The sequence below is a fragment of the Astyanax mexicanus genome, chromosome 1 (genome assembly GCF_023375975.1).
Source record: "Astyanax mexicanus isolate ESR-SI-001 chromosome 1, AstMex3_surface, whole genome shotgun sequence".
Lineage (NCBI taxonomy): Eukaryota > Metazoa > Chordata > Actinopteri > Characiformes > Acestrorhamphidae > Astyanax > Astyanax mexicanus.
The window spans coordinates 31,625,541-31,642,201 of NC_064408.1; the positions used below are offsets into that span (position 1 = coordinate 31,625,541).

The following is a 16,661-nucleotide window of genomic DNA, read 5'->3' on the forward strand; positions in this document are numbered from 1 at the left end:
ACAGCTGTAAATATCTAGAATAATGGACAGAGCTGTAAACGAGTCCATAATAACAGAAAAAGCTAAAAAAATATTGAGAATTAATAAGTTATTAAAGTTCTTAGAATCACATAACATGTTAAGCAAGCACATCTCGAAGAACTGGTCTAAATAAAGAATAATAATATATGTTTTGGCATTTAACTAAAAATATCGTAAAATAGCATATTTTGTCTTTATAGTATATGTAAATATATATCTATAAATATATATTTTTTATAGATTTATAGTATTTAAACGATAATGTTTATATTATCATTAAATACTTATTTTTCAAATCGGATGGGAGGCTCTGTTAATAATATATTAATTACATCACTGTTGTTATTGTTCTTTATAAAGCCATAAAAAATCATTAAAAAGCTAAACTAACCAGAACAGCGCTGTATTTTAACCATATCAGATCCACTGCTTAAGTGATTCTTTACATGGCAGGTGACGCTTCCAGTAAAACCAGTTACAGTTCAGATTAGATTACAGTTTAGATTAGATTACAGTTTAGATTAGATTACAGCTCATATTAGATTACAGTTCAGATTAGATTACAGCTCATATTAGATTACAGTTCAGATTAGATTACAGCTCATATTAAATTACAGTTCAGAATAGATTACAGCTCATATTAGATTACAGTTCAGATTAGATTACAGCTCATATTAGATTACAGTTCAGATTAGATTACAGCTCATATTAGATTACAGTTCAGATTAGATTACAGCTCATATTAGATTACATCTTAGATTAGATTACAGCTCATATTAGATTACAGTTCAGATTAGATTACAGCTCATATTAGATTACAGTTCAGATTAGATTACAGCTCATATTAGTTTACAGTTCAGATTAGATTACAGCTCATATTAAATTACAGTTCAGAATAGATTACAGTTTAGATTAGATTACAGTTTAGATTAGATTACAGCTCATATTAGATTACAGTTCAGATTAGATTACAGCTCAGATTATATTACAGTTCAGATAAAATTACAGCTCATATTTGATTACAGCTCAGATTAGATTACAGCTCATATTAGATTACAGTTCAGATTAGATTACAGCTCATATTAGATTACAGTGCAGATTAGATTACAGCTCATATTAGATTACAGTTCAGATTAGATTACAGCTCATATTAGATTACAGTTCAGATTAGATTACAGCTCATATTAGATTACAGTTCAGATTAGATTACAGCTCATATTAGATTGCAGGTTATATTAGATTACAGCTCATATTAGAATACATTTCAGATTAGATTACAGCTCATATTAGAATACAGCTCAGATTAGATAGCATTTTAGACTAGATTACATTTCAGATTAGATTACAGCTCATATTAGAATACAGCTCAGATTAGATAACAGATCAGATTAGAATACAGCTCAGATTAGATAACAGCTCAGACTAGATTGCATTTCAGATTAGATTACAGCTGAGATTAGATTGCAGTTTAATTACAGTTCAGATTAAATTACAGTTAAAATTAGATTATAGCTCAGATTAGATTACAGCTCATATTAGAATACAGCTCAGATTAGATTACAGCTCATATTAGAATACAGCTCAGATTAGATTACAGCTCATATTAGAATACAGCTCAGATTAGATAGCATTTTAGACTAGATTGCATTTCAGATTACATTAGAGCTCATATTAGAATACAGCTCAGATTAGATTACATTTCAGATTAGATTACAGGTCAAATTAGATTAAAGCTCAGATTAGATTACAGCTCATATTAGATTACAGTTTAATTACAGTTCAGATTAAATTACAGTTAAGATAAGATTATAGCTCAGATTAGATTACAGCTCGTATTAGTTTACAGTTTAGATTAGAAAACAGCTCATGTTAGATTACAGTTCAGATTAGATTACAGATCAGATTAGATTACAGATCAGATTAGATTACAGTTCAGATTAGATTGTAGTTCAGATTAAATTACAGCTCATATTAGAATACAGCTCAAATTAGATTACAGCTCATATTAGAATACAGCTCAGATTAGATTACAGCTCATATTAGAATACAGCTCAGATTAGATTAAATTTCAGATTAGATTACAGTTCAGATTAAATGACATCTTAGATTAGATTACATTTCAGAATAGATAACAGTTATAACTGTTTATTGTAGGCCTCTACAGTAAATCAAAGTTCAGTCTGGATTACAGTTTAATCCAGCCAAAGACTTAATAAATCTGAGTTTATAACAGCTGCGTGAAATTCCACACAACTGTAAATATAATCTATAATCACATTAAGTAATGAATTAAAGAAGGGCAACATTCAATGGAATCAAAAGACAAATCTATATGTATTTTAGAGAGATGTGTTTAAACTTTAAGATGGTTACTGTTGCACTTCATGCACATATTTGCTTCTTTACAAGTAAAAGATCTTAAATAAATTCTGTACATTTCATTCAAACCCTGGCAGTGGATTTAAGAGTGTATGATTCTAAATGATTTACTGAGTTGTGTAGATGAAGCAGTGTGATGTGGTTAGATGTTGTACAGACCTACCTTCTATAATCAGCTGGAAAGAGTAGCGGTCTACAGTTAGACCTCTCTCAGCTAAAGGGAAGGTCTCTAATGCGTATCTGCCTGAATCTTTTTTCTCTGCTCTGGTTATTTTCATGGTTCTGTTTTTAATATTAAACTGCCATCTTGGCTCTGAAGGGTTTGTTTTTATCTTTTTTTGTGTTTAATTCTAAAAACAAAATAGAAACAATTTCACTGATGATCTTCCTTAATTGTAATTGATCTTCATCAGGCAGCTGCAGGTACAGCGGTTGTCTCGGAGCTCCATAAAACACACAGCTCTGATCAGATCTGCAGTGTTGATCTACTGTAAGCAGACCTGCAAGGAAGAAGATGAAGAAGAAGATGACCATTAATCAGAACCAGTGAAGTCTGATAGTCTAATCTACACCTTTAGAAAGAGAACCCACTGAAGATTACTGCGCATAACCTCCATCAAACACTCACAGAATAAAATAAGAAATAAAAGATGAGAATATTTAGTTTTAACTGTTAAATAGCTGGATAATCTCACACAATACTATACATGTTCTCAGATCCATCACCCAGTAGCTGCACATTCTACATCTAGAACAGGGGTGTCCAAACTTTTTTGTTGGCGGCCAGAAGGAGAAATATATTTAAAGTCACGGGCCACAGACTCCGTAATAAAACAAATAATGAAACATTCCACTTTAAATAATACTTTTTTCCTGATTATTTCATTTACACAATTTTACTTGACTTACTATCTTTATCTTTGACAGTGTTGTGTAAACTAAGATTTTTCAAATTGATCTTTAATTTCATGATGTCTCTTAATATTAAACTCCTTAATTACAGCAACGTTTAGACTCTTTGGCCCGATTTTCTGCGCTAGAAATGCGCCCCCTCTCCACTTTTAGAGTCTTTGGCCCGCTTTTCTACGCAAAAAATGCGCACTCTCTCCGCTTTTAGACTCTTTTGCCCCATTTTTCTGTGCTAGAAATGAGAACCCTCTCTGCTTTTAGACTCTTTGGCCCGTTTTTTGGCTAGAAATGCGCACTCTCTCCGCTTTTAGACTCTTTGCCACGTTTTTCTGTGCTAGAAATGCGAACCCTCTCTGCTTTTAGACTCTTTGGCCCGTTTTTTGCGCTAGAAATGCGCACCCTCTCCGCTTTTAGACTCTTTGGCCCGTTTCTGACACCTAGCGTTCAAACTTTGAATCTCACATTATAAAAACCTGCTTAACAGCGGGCCAACTTTCATTCTATTTCTAAAATACCGCTCCAAAAAAGGAAATGGCCCGCGGGCCGTAGTTTGGTGCTTTCAAAAACTTATAAAAGCTACTCAATACATGATAATAATGTGTTTAAAATTTAGTTTTTTTAAATAGATGACACTTTTTTAAAACAAAAATCAACATATACAGAGATACATGAGTAACACTGTTTTTCATAAAACAGCTTGTAGAAAAAAAACAACTAAGAAGCAAAAAACTCGATGTTAATAAACAGGAACTCTAGAGGATTAGAAAGACCTTGTTTATTTTCAGTGGAAGTCAATGTAACCCAATCTAAAAGGTCATTTTAGAGCATTTCTATTGGCCCATTTATGTTTAAATTCTGATACAATATTAAGAACAACTGCAACAATGCAAGATAGGAGATTTTAACATTATAAAGTATATTTTACTACATATGAATGCATATCCGATAAGTAATACTTTACATATATGTATGTACGAACATATACATTTATACACATGACGATATATATATATATCGACATTCCGGCTATCACTCACACCATCAATGCCTCTTTTGACTTCTGGTGTTTTCCCAACTGCTTTCAAACAAGCACATGTGACACCACTGCTTAAAAAGCCTTCTCTCAACCCAGCCCAGGTTGATAACTACAGACCGGTCTCACTGCTACCCTTTCTCTCTAAAACACTTGAGAGAGCAGTTTTAAATCAGGTCTCTGGCTTCCTCTCCCAGAATGACCTCCTGGACCAGAACCAATCTGGATTCAAAAAAGGACACTCTACCGAGACGGCTCTGTTGTCTGTGACTGAAGCGTTGAAAACTGCTAGAGCTGCAGGACAGTCCTCAGTGCTCATTCTGCTGGACCTCTCAGCCTCTTCGACATGGTCAACCACGACTTCCTCCTAACTATACTCTCAAACATGGGGATCTCAGACAATGTGCTGTCATGGTTTAGATCATACCTCACTGGGCGCTCGTTCAAGGTGTCACATTAAACACATTAAAACTCTACAGGAGTGAAATGAAGGGTGTTCGTGGAGGAAACTCACCAACAGAAGATCCTGTGAACATCAGCAGAACTCCACAGATCAGCAGCATTTTCATTTAGTCCAGAGAACAGCAGCAGAACCCAGTCCTTCAGTCCCACACTGACTCCACTCTGATGAACCCACAGAACCTCAGATCACTCTCTATCACCTCATCACTCCACAGGAAGTAAGAGCATATACCAATCAGAGCCAACTTCCTGTTATCATTCTGCGTAACTCACACGCACACATATCTTTGTAATCAGCATTTCTGTTTACTATACACTGCATTTTACCGTTATTTTCTTTAGGCAAAGTTAAGATAAAGGTTTTAATCTGGTTATTCTGTATCTGATCCTATTGAACTTCATGTTAATCCATCACAGTGTTTGTTTTGGGAGGTTTGTTAAACACAATAATGAATGAATGAAAGGGGCACCAATCAAAATCTCACCTAGGGCAACACACAGCTTCTCTAAACACTGCAGTGATTTACTGCCAATAGAATAGGACTCACTGCAGCAGATGAACCCGATTTTGTGTGTGTGTGTGTGTGTGTGTGTGGTGTGTGTGTGTGGTGTGTGTGTGGTGTGTGTGTGTGTGTGTGGTTTCTAAAGGCTTCTTTGGAGGAGGTGGGCATCTACAGAATCACAAGATGCTCCAAACAAGATAATAACATGGCACTTATCTCTTTTTTCCACGCACACACACACACACACACACACACACACAGAAAGTCTGAGTAATCAAGCATTTCATTACGGTCGTAATTTTACTCTACAGTGTATATGTTTATGGTGGAAATAGCAGCAAAGGCAGCAAAGGGTATGTACATGCTGTGCTTAAAAGCCTTAGACTCTGGTGGGACTCGAACCCACAACCTTTGAATGGCCTCAAACCTAAGCCTAGAAGTGCGATGCGCTATCCATTGCGCCACAGAGCCTGTGAGAGTCAGAAGTGCATTCTAGAGCTCTGCACTTCCACGGGACTCAGGGGTCTCGTCAGAAGACCTTGCGGTGCGGGACAGAATTGAATTGTTGTTGATGGAAGCGGGAGATTAATGAATTCAGGCAATGCGAGAGCGGGACCACATATACATGTAGAAACTGATAGTTTGGTCATTGCATAGAACAGCAGCATAAGGCACCGCTGGGATTCGAACCCAGGATCTCCTGTTTACTAAAGGCCCTGTCCCACTGCGATTGCGTCTAAATATCCACTAAAGTATGTCCAAATTTATCAGAAAACACTGCGTCCACTGAGTGAACGCGCTGCGTCCAAAATATAGACTCACTGCGTCCAAATGGACGCAGTGCATCCAAATTACGTCCATATTCCGTCCATATTCCGTCTAAATTGAAGTTGGACGCCGACTTCCAAATTTGTACGTCGACTTCCACTCTTTGGACGTCGACTTCCAACTATATATGGTTGTTTTTTCTAGTGAATCATCATTTCTTCTTGAGCTACAAGAGAGAGCACATCTATTCTCTTCTACACAACCATGGACCACAGATTCCTTGCAGTGATGGTGCAGCAGCAGAACATACTCCTCCATGTGCTGGACCAGACCGGGAGGAGGAGGAGGCGGCAGCAGGAGAGGACTGTATGGGTCAGGCCTTGGATTGTATGCCGGGTGGAGTTTGGACTGTATGACCGGCTGATGGTAAAGCGATGGACGCCAAAAAAATATTTTTATGGACGTCGACGTCCACCTGTACGTGCCGTCCAAATATCCACTAAAATACGTCCGTACTGCGTCTAAATATCCACTAAATTAAGTCCATATTAGTCGCCGTCTATTCTGAAAATTTTGGGAGGTACCAAAACCACTTTTGCGTCTAAAGTGGACGGCAACGTCTAAACTACGTCCACTTGGACGGTGCCGTCCAAATATCCACTAAACTACGTCCAGATTGCGTCTAAATATCCACTAAATATCCACTAAACTGTGTCCACTGAAATTTGGACGTACTTTAGTGGATATTTAGACGCAATCGCAGTGGGACAGGGCCTTAAAAAGGCGCTTTAACCAACTAAGCCACGGCGCCCTGTGAATTGAATAGTGCTAGCTTTATTTAGAAGTCTTCAAACACAGCTGCACAAGTCAAAAGGCTAACCAAGATCTTTAAGTTTTATTAAGATCATAATTAAAAGAACTTCCTGTGCCTTGCTATTTTTAGGGCTTAGTTATAAAAGCTTTTTCACTAGGTGTGTCTTTATAAATATGTTACTCCCTTTCATCATTGTGATCCATTTTTAGTCAGATTTCTTACTTGGTCATATTTTCTGCTTTTGCTATTTTTACTATTCATTCGTTATGTTTTAGATTTAGTTTTTGCTGAAGTTAATTATTCAATAAAAGCAACTGAGTAGGTCTGTAATTAATTTTGTATTGATATAAGCAGAAAACAAAATATTTAAAAAATACTAAAATTATTTACTTTTAACACACACAAGTTGACATAAATGGAGATTATTTGTTCATACAGGATAGTGAGATTCACCTTCCTAAATAAGTTAATATTTGTGTGTTTATGAAACAAAGTAGCATTACTGTAACAAACATATAGCTATGATCCTACACATTTTGAATTTAAACATCATTTATTCAGATCCTTCTTCATGTTTACTGCTTAAAAGCCTTCGACTCTGGTGGGACTCGAACACACAACCTTTGAATGTCCTCAAACCTGAGCCTAGAAGTCCAATGCGCTATCCATTGCGCCACAGAGCCTGTGAAAGTCTGAGGTGCTTTCCAGTGGCCTGCTTTTCCACAGGAATCCCGCGGGACTCGTCAGAATACCTCGCGGTGCGGGACAGAATTGAATTGTTTTTGGTGGGAGCGGGAGATTAATAAATCCAGGGGATGCAGGAGCAGGGCCCCATATATATAGCAGAATCTGTTAGCTGGTCATTGCCTAGAATAGCAGCACAAGGAACTGTTGGGATTCGAACTTACGATCTCCTGTTTACTAAACAGGCGCTTTACCCAACTAAGCCCTGTGAAACAAACTGTGCTAGCTTTATTTATTAGCATTCAAACACAGCTGCCCAATCAGAACTCTAATATTTCCATCAGAGTAAAAGCCTAACCAAGATCTTTACAATATATACTTTTTTAAGAGTTTGATTAAGAGCTTCATTATAACTGCTTTCTGTGCTTTATGTTTGTTATTTTAGAGGTTTGTTATTTCATTAGGTATGTCTCTGTAACTGTGTTGACCCGTTTAAATCATTTTAATCCAATTTTCTTACTTATTCAGGTTTCTTACTTATATTCCTTTATATGAGGCTGTAGAGCTAAAATTAGTTTTCAAGTATCTTTTAACTTTTGGCTTATGGTCATATTTTCTGTTTTTGTTCTTTTAATGTATTAATTATGTTTTTGATTAAAGTTTAGGCTTGTTTCTGTGCTTTTTGATTGCAACTGAGATTGTTTGTAATTTTTATAATTGTATTGATATTGGCACCAAACAAAATCTAAAAGATTGCTAAACTGTTGGTTTGTGTTTATTCTACTTTTAACACACACAAGTTGAGATGAATGGAGCTTATTTCTTCATATAAGATAGTGAGACTTGCCTTGTTAAACAACTTCATAAATGTGTTTTTTGTGTTAAAGCACATAGTAGCATGACTATCACACATTGCTATAGTGACACAACTGTTTAATTTAAACTTTGTTTTTTTCCTGCTGCTAGCAGAACTTTTTTTATGTGCACTGTTAAAAAACCTGCGACTCTGGTGGGACTCGAACCCACAACCTTTGAATGTCCTCAAATCTGAGCCTAGAAGTCCAATGCGCTATCCATTGCGCCACAGAGCCTGTGAGCATAGGAGGTGTAGTCCTCTTCTTGGGACCTGAATCCAGGATGTCCTGCTAATGCATAAAAAAACTGTGACCACCATATATTGATTTCTAGACTTTTCAAATTTTAACATATTTTTGGTCATTTCATAAAATCTTTTTTTGTTATTTCAGCCATTCTCATATTTGCAAATAAATTCTTGAAATGACAATATATTTTTATTTATTTATTTATAGTTTATAGAATAAAACTACAATGCTAATTTTACTCAAACATATACCTATAAATAGTAAAATCAAAGAAACTGATTCAGAAGTGGTGTTTTTTTTCGGAGCTGTATAAAACAAATATATATATATATATATATATATATATATATATATATATATATATATATATATATATATATTTGTTTTATACAGCTCCGAAAAAAAACACCACTTCTGAATCAGTTTCTTTGATTTTACTAATATATATTTTTATTATATATACTAATATATATTTTTATTTTTACTATATATATTTTACTATATATATATATATATATATATATATATATATATATATATATATATATATATATATATTAAACACTCTATATAAAATATCAGATAAAGAGAAAGCGACCTCATGACGAAACCTCCCCTAGCCAGAAGCGCCACCTCGAGAAGGGTAATGCTGCAGACCGGAGCCCCAGTGGGCGTGGCTAAAGGGCGGAGCATGTGTCAATCATTTTCGAATGCAGCCAATCAGATACTACACTTTCGTTGTCAATCACTTTTTATTAATCCAATCCTCAGACAGACCAAGCTGTCCATTATTTTTTACTGCAGCCAATCACCTTAACAGATCTGTCAAAAGAAGGCGGAAACTGCGGTGCTGCCGGTTAAACGTAGCGCGATTTAAACTTCTGAACAGCGATTAGGCTGAATCTGTATAAGTATTTTACAAAATACTACATTAACAGTTTAAACACATTTATGTGCTATTGTAGTTAGTACTGCCTATATGCCGCTCTTAAACAGAAGTAACTGAATGAACGTTAGAAAAGCCCTGACTTTAGATATTTTTAAATCAAAGATTAAAATACTCGTTTTTCTGGAATGGCACTTTCGTGTTTTTTTCTTTATTGCAGTAATTGCATTAAATCGTGTATATATATATACACATATACATATATTTATTAATTTTATTGCAGTACATAGATGCAAATGTGGGACTCCTAAATAAGTAAATAATTTCTGTATACCACACACAGCCTGACAGTAAAAAAGGCAGATGTATATTGATATTGAAATTAATAGTGATAGTAACATTACAGATGATTAATGTGTTAAATGTTATGCAAAGGAGATAAAGATGCATAATGTATGAACTTAAGACATGTGTAGAAATAATCATTTGGCAGTGATTAGAAGTTTCCATTGGAAAAGGGATCAAAAGTAAGTTCATTGTCATTTAAAAATTGAAAAGTGTTAATGGGCTCTATAGTTTGATTATATATGCTACCCCAGCCTAAAATGATTTGCACTGATAATCAGGAAATCAGTGTAGGCTACAATGAAACAAAACTATGTCAGATTTGTCATATATATATATATATATATATATATTGTGGCGTGGAAGAGGAAGGAAGACCCGTGAGACTCATGCTGAACGCTCCACAGCTCCTTTATTGAACAGGCTTGCCACTCACTTACAGCCTTTAACAAGACTAGGAGAGCTACAACCATCCCCACAGAGCTCAAACAGCCCAAAGGCCACCAACCCAGCTGTGTGTCTCCCAGATGGCAGATCCAGAGTGGTGCCCACCCTCTCTGCATAACCCCTCCCAAGGGAGATGCCCCACCCCTGTCATCCTCGCACACAGGAGAACAGAAACATGCCTGCAGGCAGCCACACACACAACCCAGAGCCGCCACATAGCCCCCCTCCCAAGGGTCAGCCGTCCCGGCGACCCCACCAACCCAACACAAACCCCGTGTACAACAAAACATTTTTTTTTACAATCAGTCGCAAACGAAGTCATTAAGGCGGGCGGGCGGCCTCCGTGCCCGCGGCAGCCTGGAGGGGCCGGGCACGGCACCGCCTGCCAGCGGCTCCGAAGAGCCAGAGTTCAGGTCAGGCACGAGTGCAAAGCCGGCAGGGTCCGCACCACCGTCCACAGTGTCCGACAGTCTCGGCCTATAGGGGGCCAGCCTATCACGGTGCACAATCATAGTGCGTCTGCCCCACCGGATCTTATACACCACCTCCCCCAGCCTGGACAGCACCAAGCACGGACCCACCCAGGCCGACTGGAACTTCGGGCACAGTCCCTTCTTCCCCTGAGGGTTATATAGCCAAACCCTCGCCCCCACCGCCAACGGGTCCCCAAAGCAGCGCGTGTCGTACGCACGCTTCTGCTTCTGCCCGGCAGCAGACTGGTTGGAGCGCGCTAGACGGTGTGCTAATTCCAGCGAAGACATAAGGTCTGAGACGAAAGTGGGCGTGTCCGAAGCGTACCCGCCCCTGTCAGGAGGCGCCCCAAAAGCCAGGGAGACTGGAGTCCTCAGCTCACGCCTGAACATAAGCAGAGCCGGCGTGAATCCCGTCGTCTCCTGCACAGCTGAGCGACAGGCCAGCAGCACTACCGGCAGGTGCCTGTCCCAGTCACGCTGTTTCTTGTCCGACACCATGGCCAACTGCACCGCCAGTGTGCGGTTAAAACCAGGATGCGGCAGACCTCCGCCATGACCTCCGACTCGAAATTTCTCCCCTGGTCGCTGTGCAGTTCTTCCGGAACCCCGAATCTGCAAAAGAACTCCCGCACCAGGATATCCGCAGTAGTGACCGCCCCTTGGTCCGGCACCGCGTAGGCCTCTGGCCACTTCGTGAAATAGTCCATCGCCACCAGAACAAAGCGATTTCCAGAGTCCGTCACCGGAAAGGGGCCCAGCACGTCCACGGCCACCCGCTCCATCGGGCTGCCGCACTGGTAAGGGTGAAGTGGGGTGCGGGGCGCCCTCGAGGGGCCCTTCTTGGCAGCGCACACATCACAGCAGTGCACGAAGAGTTCCACGTCGGTTCTACACCCAGGCCAATAGAAGCGTTGCCTCAGGTGCTTCAGAGTCTTGGTGACACCAAAGTGCCCAGCCCCAGGTGACCCATGAACTCCCCGTAGGACCGATCCCCTAAGCGCCCGCGGTACCACCACCTGAAAAACGCGCCGCCTGTTCGCCGGATCCTCCCAGGTATGGCACAGCACGCCGTTGGACAAACTAAAACTAGCCCAGTTGGAGCGCAACGCCTTAGCAATCGGGCCCAGCGGCACCACCTCCCCCCACGACGGTGTGATGTTCGCGCTGAGCGCGTGTACTGCCCACGATAATTCGCGATCCGCCCGTTGCGCATCGCGGAGCTGCTCTACGGACACCTGAGCCTCCATGACAGTGCCAGTAACATCCCCGGAGATTGCAGCGCAGCGCGCAGTCTCAGCAGATTTCTCCTCAGCACGAGCACAATGTTTGCAGTCGGCGGCCACACACGGCCGGCGCAACAAAGCATCCGCGTTACTGTGGCCACGGCATGGGCGGTGCACAACCTCAAAACTCCTGGAGTCTATATAACCAGCGTGCGAGTTGGCCCTCGGGCTCGCGGAAACACATGAGCCACTGTAGCGAGGCGTGGTCGGTGCGCAGCAGAAAGGGCACCCCATACACGTACGCTCGGAAATGTTTAAGGCTTTCCACCACTGCGAGTAGTTCCCGGCGCATTACGCAATAGTTGCGCTCCACCTTGTCCAGGCGGCGGCTATAGTACGCAATTACGCGCTCGGAGCCGTCCTGAACCTGCGACAGGTCTGCTCCGAGGCCGTGGTCGCTTGCATCAGTATCCACAATGAAACTCTCAGACACCTTCGGATACGCTAGAATCGGAGCATTGCACAGGCGGCTTTTTAGCTCCTCGAATGTCCGCTCCGCCTCGTCAGACCAGCGGAATCTCACACTAGGCTTAGTCAGAGCATGAAGCGGCGCTGCCATGTCCGCGAACCCCCTAATAAACCGCCTGTAATACGAGGCGAGCCCCACGAAGCTGCGAACCATTTTTGCGTCTCGCGGTGTGGGCCAGTCACGGACTGCCTCCGTCTTTTTGGGATCGGTTTCCACACCAGCACCGCTCACTACGTGGCCCAAGAAGCTCACGCGCTGCCTTAGCAGATTACACTTTTTTGAGCTTCAGGTTAGCCGCCTGAATCGCGCCGAGCACCATTTCAAGGTGAGACAGTGCGGAGTCGAAGTCGGTTCCGTGCGCCAAGACATCATCCAAATAAACGACGCAGCACGACCGCGGAACCCCGCATAAAACACGCTCCATAAGACGCTCAAAAGTAGCCGGCGAGTTACACAATCCGAACGGAAGCACCGTGAAATGCCATAGAGCTGAGCCGAGCGAGAAAGCGGTTTTCTCCCTATCCCCCGCCGTGAGGGGCACCTGCCAATATCCGCTCCTCAGGTCTAACGAGCTGAACCAGGCTGAGCCAGACAGCTGGTCCAGCATATCGTCGATCCTGGGGAGCGGGTAGGAGTCAAGCTTCGTGACAGCGTTAAATCGCCGATAATCCACGCAAAAGCGCCATTTTCCATCCTTCTTTTTCGCAAGGACCACCGGGGCCGACCACGGGCTGCTCGAAGGCTCAATAATGCCCTACTCGCCATCTCGCGGACTAACTGCTCCGCCGCTATGCGCTTTGCTAACGCCAGACGGTGCGGCCTCAGCCTGATGGGCTGGGCGTCACCCGTGTTTATCGAATGAACCGCAAGGTTAGTTTTAGTACACTCGCGCTCAGACACAGCGAAACTCGTGCGAAAACGGCCGATCAGTTCGCGCAAACGGAGTTGTTGGGGACCAGATAAACCCACACAACTGCGCTCCAGCATCTCCTCTATCGGATCTACACTCAACCCCGCATCCAGCGGACCCTCTACCGTATCACGCACCGAATCACACACATTCCCTCCCACCAGTTCACTTACCCCTAACTCGTCGCGTATCTCTACGGGGAGTCCAGTCACCAGCACCGAGCCCCGTGCACAGTCAATGATAGCTCCAACGGACTCCAGGGTCTGCGGGTCGGCCAGCCTCACGTGTTTGCGCAGCTCGCTCGGCTCGAGGGCGCGCAGAAGGTGATCCAACGCGAGCCTCCTATGGGCCGCTCGCGGAAACGTTGGGTAAGCTTGGCGGGTAAGCAGGGCCATCTCTGATGCTAGCACGCCCAATGTCTCTCCCTGCTGTCGGCGTCTGTCCGCCACTAGCATTTTGGCAGCCGCCTCCGACGGTTGGCGGCTGAAACGTGTTCTCAGCGCCTGCATCAGTTCAGGCAGCTCGCAGCGGCACTCGGCGGGGAGCTCGATCAGTACCCTCAGCGCGTCGCCCCGCAGCGCCAGGCAGAGGTTGGCTGCCGTCTCGTCGTCCGTCCAGCCCGCACCGCCCGCCACGATCTCAAGCTGAGCTTCGAAGGCTGTCCAGTCAGCGCTGCCGTCGTAGAGTCGGCGCCGCTGTCCTTGCGCCATCCGCTCTGGGAGTCAGCGCTGCCGTCCTCGCGCCATCCGCTCTGGGAGCCAGCGCCGCCGTGCTCGCGTCGTCCTCTCCCCGGCCACGACCTCTGAACAGCCCGCTGGCGCCGTCAGGTCCGAGTCCACTTCGCTGGAGAGCCTTGCCTCTAGTCCGTTGGTCCGCTGTCTTCCTCCTCTGCCGTTCGATTTCCCCTGTCAGCAGCTCAATATCTTCCAGCAGAGTCACTTCTGACACCAAATGTGGCGTGGAAGAGGAAGGAAGACCCGTGAGACTCATGCTGAACGCTCAACAGCTCCTTTATTGAACAGACTTGCCACTCACTTACAGCCTTAAACAAGACTAGGAGAGCTAAAACCATTACCCCACAGAGCTCAAACAGCCCAAAGGCCACCAACCCAGCTGTGTGTCTCCCAGATGGCAGATCCAGAGTGGGGCCCACCCTCTCTGCATAACCCCTCCCAAGGGAGATGCCCCACCCCTGTCATCCTCGCACACAGGAGAACAGAAACATGCCTGCAGGCAGCCACACACACAACCCAGAGCCGCCACAATATATATATATATATATATATATATATATATATACATACATATACACGATTTAATGCAATTACTGCAATAAAGGAAAAAAAACACGAAAGTGCCATTCCATAAAGTCAGGGCTTTTTTAACGTTTTCATTCAGTTACTTCTGTTTAAGAGCGGCATATAGGCAGGACTAACTACAATAGTGTGTGTTTAAACTGTTAACGTAGTATTTTGTAAATTACTTATACAGATTCAGCCTGTTCAGAAGTTTAAATCGCGCTACGTTTAACCGGTAGCACCGCAGTTTCCGCCTTCTTTTGACAGATCTGTTAAGGTGATTGGCTGCAGTAAAAAAATGATGGACAGCTTGGTCTGTCTGAGGATTGGCTTAATAAAAAGTGATTGACAACGAAAGTGTAGTATCTGATAGGCTGTAGTCGAAAATGATTGACACATGCTCCGCTCTTTAGCCACGCCCACTGGGGCTCCGGCCTGCAGCATTTCATAGATGGGGCCACCTTTGCTTGGTGCTCTTAGCCTGGCGTCACGTTTCCGCTATTTCCATTTTTGGTAAGGTAAGACACTTACATTGACATTACATTTACACTTGAGCTCTACAGAAGATTTTATGGTGCATTATAGATTGTCTCTTTATTATAAAGAAATTGCCCCCTTATTATACATAAATTTAACCTAACAAACCAGAAAGACTGTTAATTTGCCCCTGATTTATTTCATAATATTGTTTTATAGGTTGTTTATTTTCTTCTATTGTTTTATATATATTCTTGTGTATTTTTTCAGGGCAATTTTTTCTTAAAGTGATTGTGAGTTTTTAGGTGTATAGTCTAGCTTTTAATATGGTCAGTTTTTATTTGTTAGTAGTAGAATTTCACCACTGTACAGTAAATTTCTTATAAATGAGTAGACAATAAATGTTTTAAAATGTGTTACAACAGTAGGTTTATTTAGATGTATCCAGTAATATTTACTTAAAAACGCCTCTGAAATACGATAGAAACCAGCTTTATATTTTGTCTTGTACACTTCATTAGTGCCAACATGCTTTTTTCTGACAGTTTGGTCCTTGTCTAGAATAGCAGCATAAGGCACCGCTGGGATTCGAACCCAGGATCTCCTGTTTACTAGACAGGCGCTTTAACCAACTAAGCCACGGCGCCCTGTGAAGAAAATATGCCAGATTTATTAATCACCCTTCAAACACATCTGTGCAACCAGAACTCAGGTAGTGATAACAGTTTTCGCTGTTGTAAATTAACCAACGATAGCTACTGACTATGTCTGTATTTTTTTATATAATTTTGTTATTGATACTGGCACAAAGCAAAATGTGAAACATTGCTAAACTCTGTTTGCTTATTGATTATTTTAATGTTAACACACACAAAATGAAATGAATGGTCACTTATGTCTTAAGTAGCAGGATTATATCTAGATACGATAGGACATGTCTCGTTAAAATGCAAGTGTAAACACTTTTAAGACGCTTTTAAAACAGATAACATGACACGGTTTACACCTGGTCTAAAAAAAGTTTTAATGAATTGATTGAAATGAATGGAGATTAACTTGTTGATATATGATAGCAAGCCTTGCCTTGGTACATAACTTAAATATCTGACAGAACAGCATGACACACAGACCAACTCATGATTTTGATCTTTGTTTTTACTAGCAGATCGTTGTTTTATGCGCACTGCTTAAAAGCCTGCGACTCAAACATACAGCTATGATCCTACACATTTTGAATTTAAACGTCATTTATTCAGATCCTGATTCATGTTTACTGCTTAAAAGCCTGCGACTCTGGTGGGATTCGAACCCACAACCTTTGAATGTCCTCAAACCTGAGCCTAGAAGTCCAATGCGCTATCCATTGCGCCACAGAGCCTGTTAAACTTTACTGTGCA

General features: G+C 41.9%; 4 non-coding genes across 4 annotated transcripts; all 4 read right to left on the bottom strand.

The window, feature by feature from the left end:
• Positions 1-7,482: 7,482 nt before the first annotated feature.
• On the bottom strand, positions 7,483-7,572 carry trnar-ucu (transfer RNA arginine (anticodon UCU)). Its single transcript is given in 2 exon segments — positions 7,483-7,518; positions 7,536-7,572. It is a non-coding gene; the product is annotated as a tRNA-Arg (tRNA).
• A 1,002-nt stretch (positions 7,573-8,574) lies between these two features.
• Positions 8,575-8,664, bottom strand: trnar-ucu (transfer RNA arginine (anticodon UCU)). Its single transcript is given in 2 exon segments — positions 8,575-8,610; positions 8,628-8,664. It is a non-coding gene; the product is annotated as a tRNA-Arg (tRNA).
• Positions 8,665-15,837: 7,173 nt separating this feature from the next.
• On the bottom strand, positions 15,838-15,911 carry trnat-agu (transfer RNA threonine (anticodon AGU)). The gene has a single exon. It is a non-coding gene; the product is annotated as a tRNA-Thr (tRNA).
• A 641-nt stretch (positions 15,912-16,552) lies between these two features.
• trnar-ucu (transfer RNA arginine (anticodon UCU)) lies at positions 16,553-16,642 on the bottom strand. The gene is given in 2 exon segments: positions 16,553-16,588; positions 16,606-16,642. It is a non-coding gene; the product is annotated as a tRNA-Arg (tRNA).
• Positions 16,643-16,661: the final 19 nt, after the last annotated feature.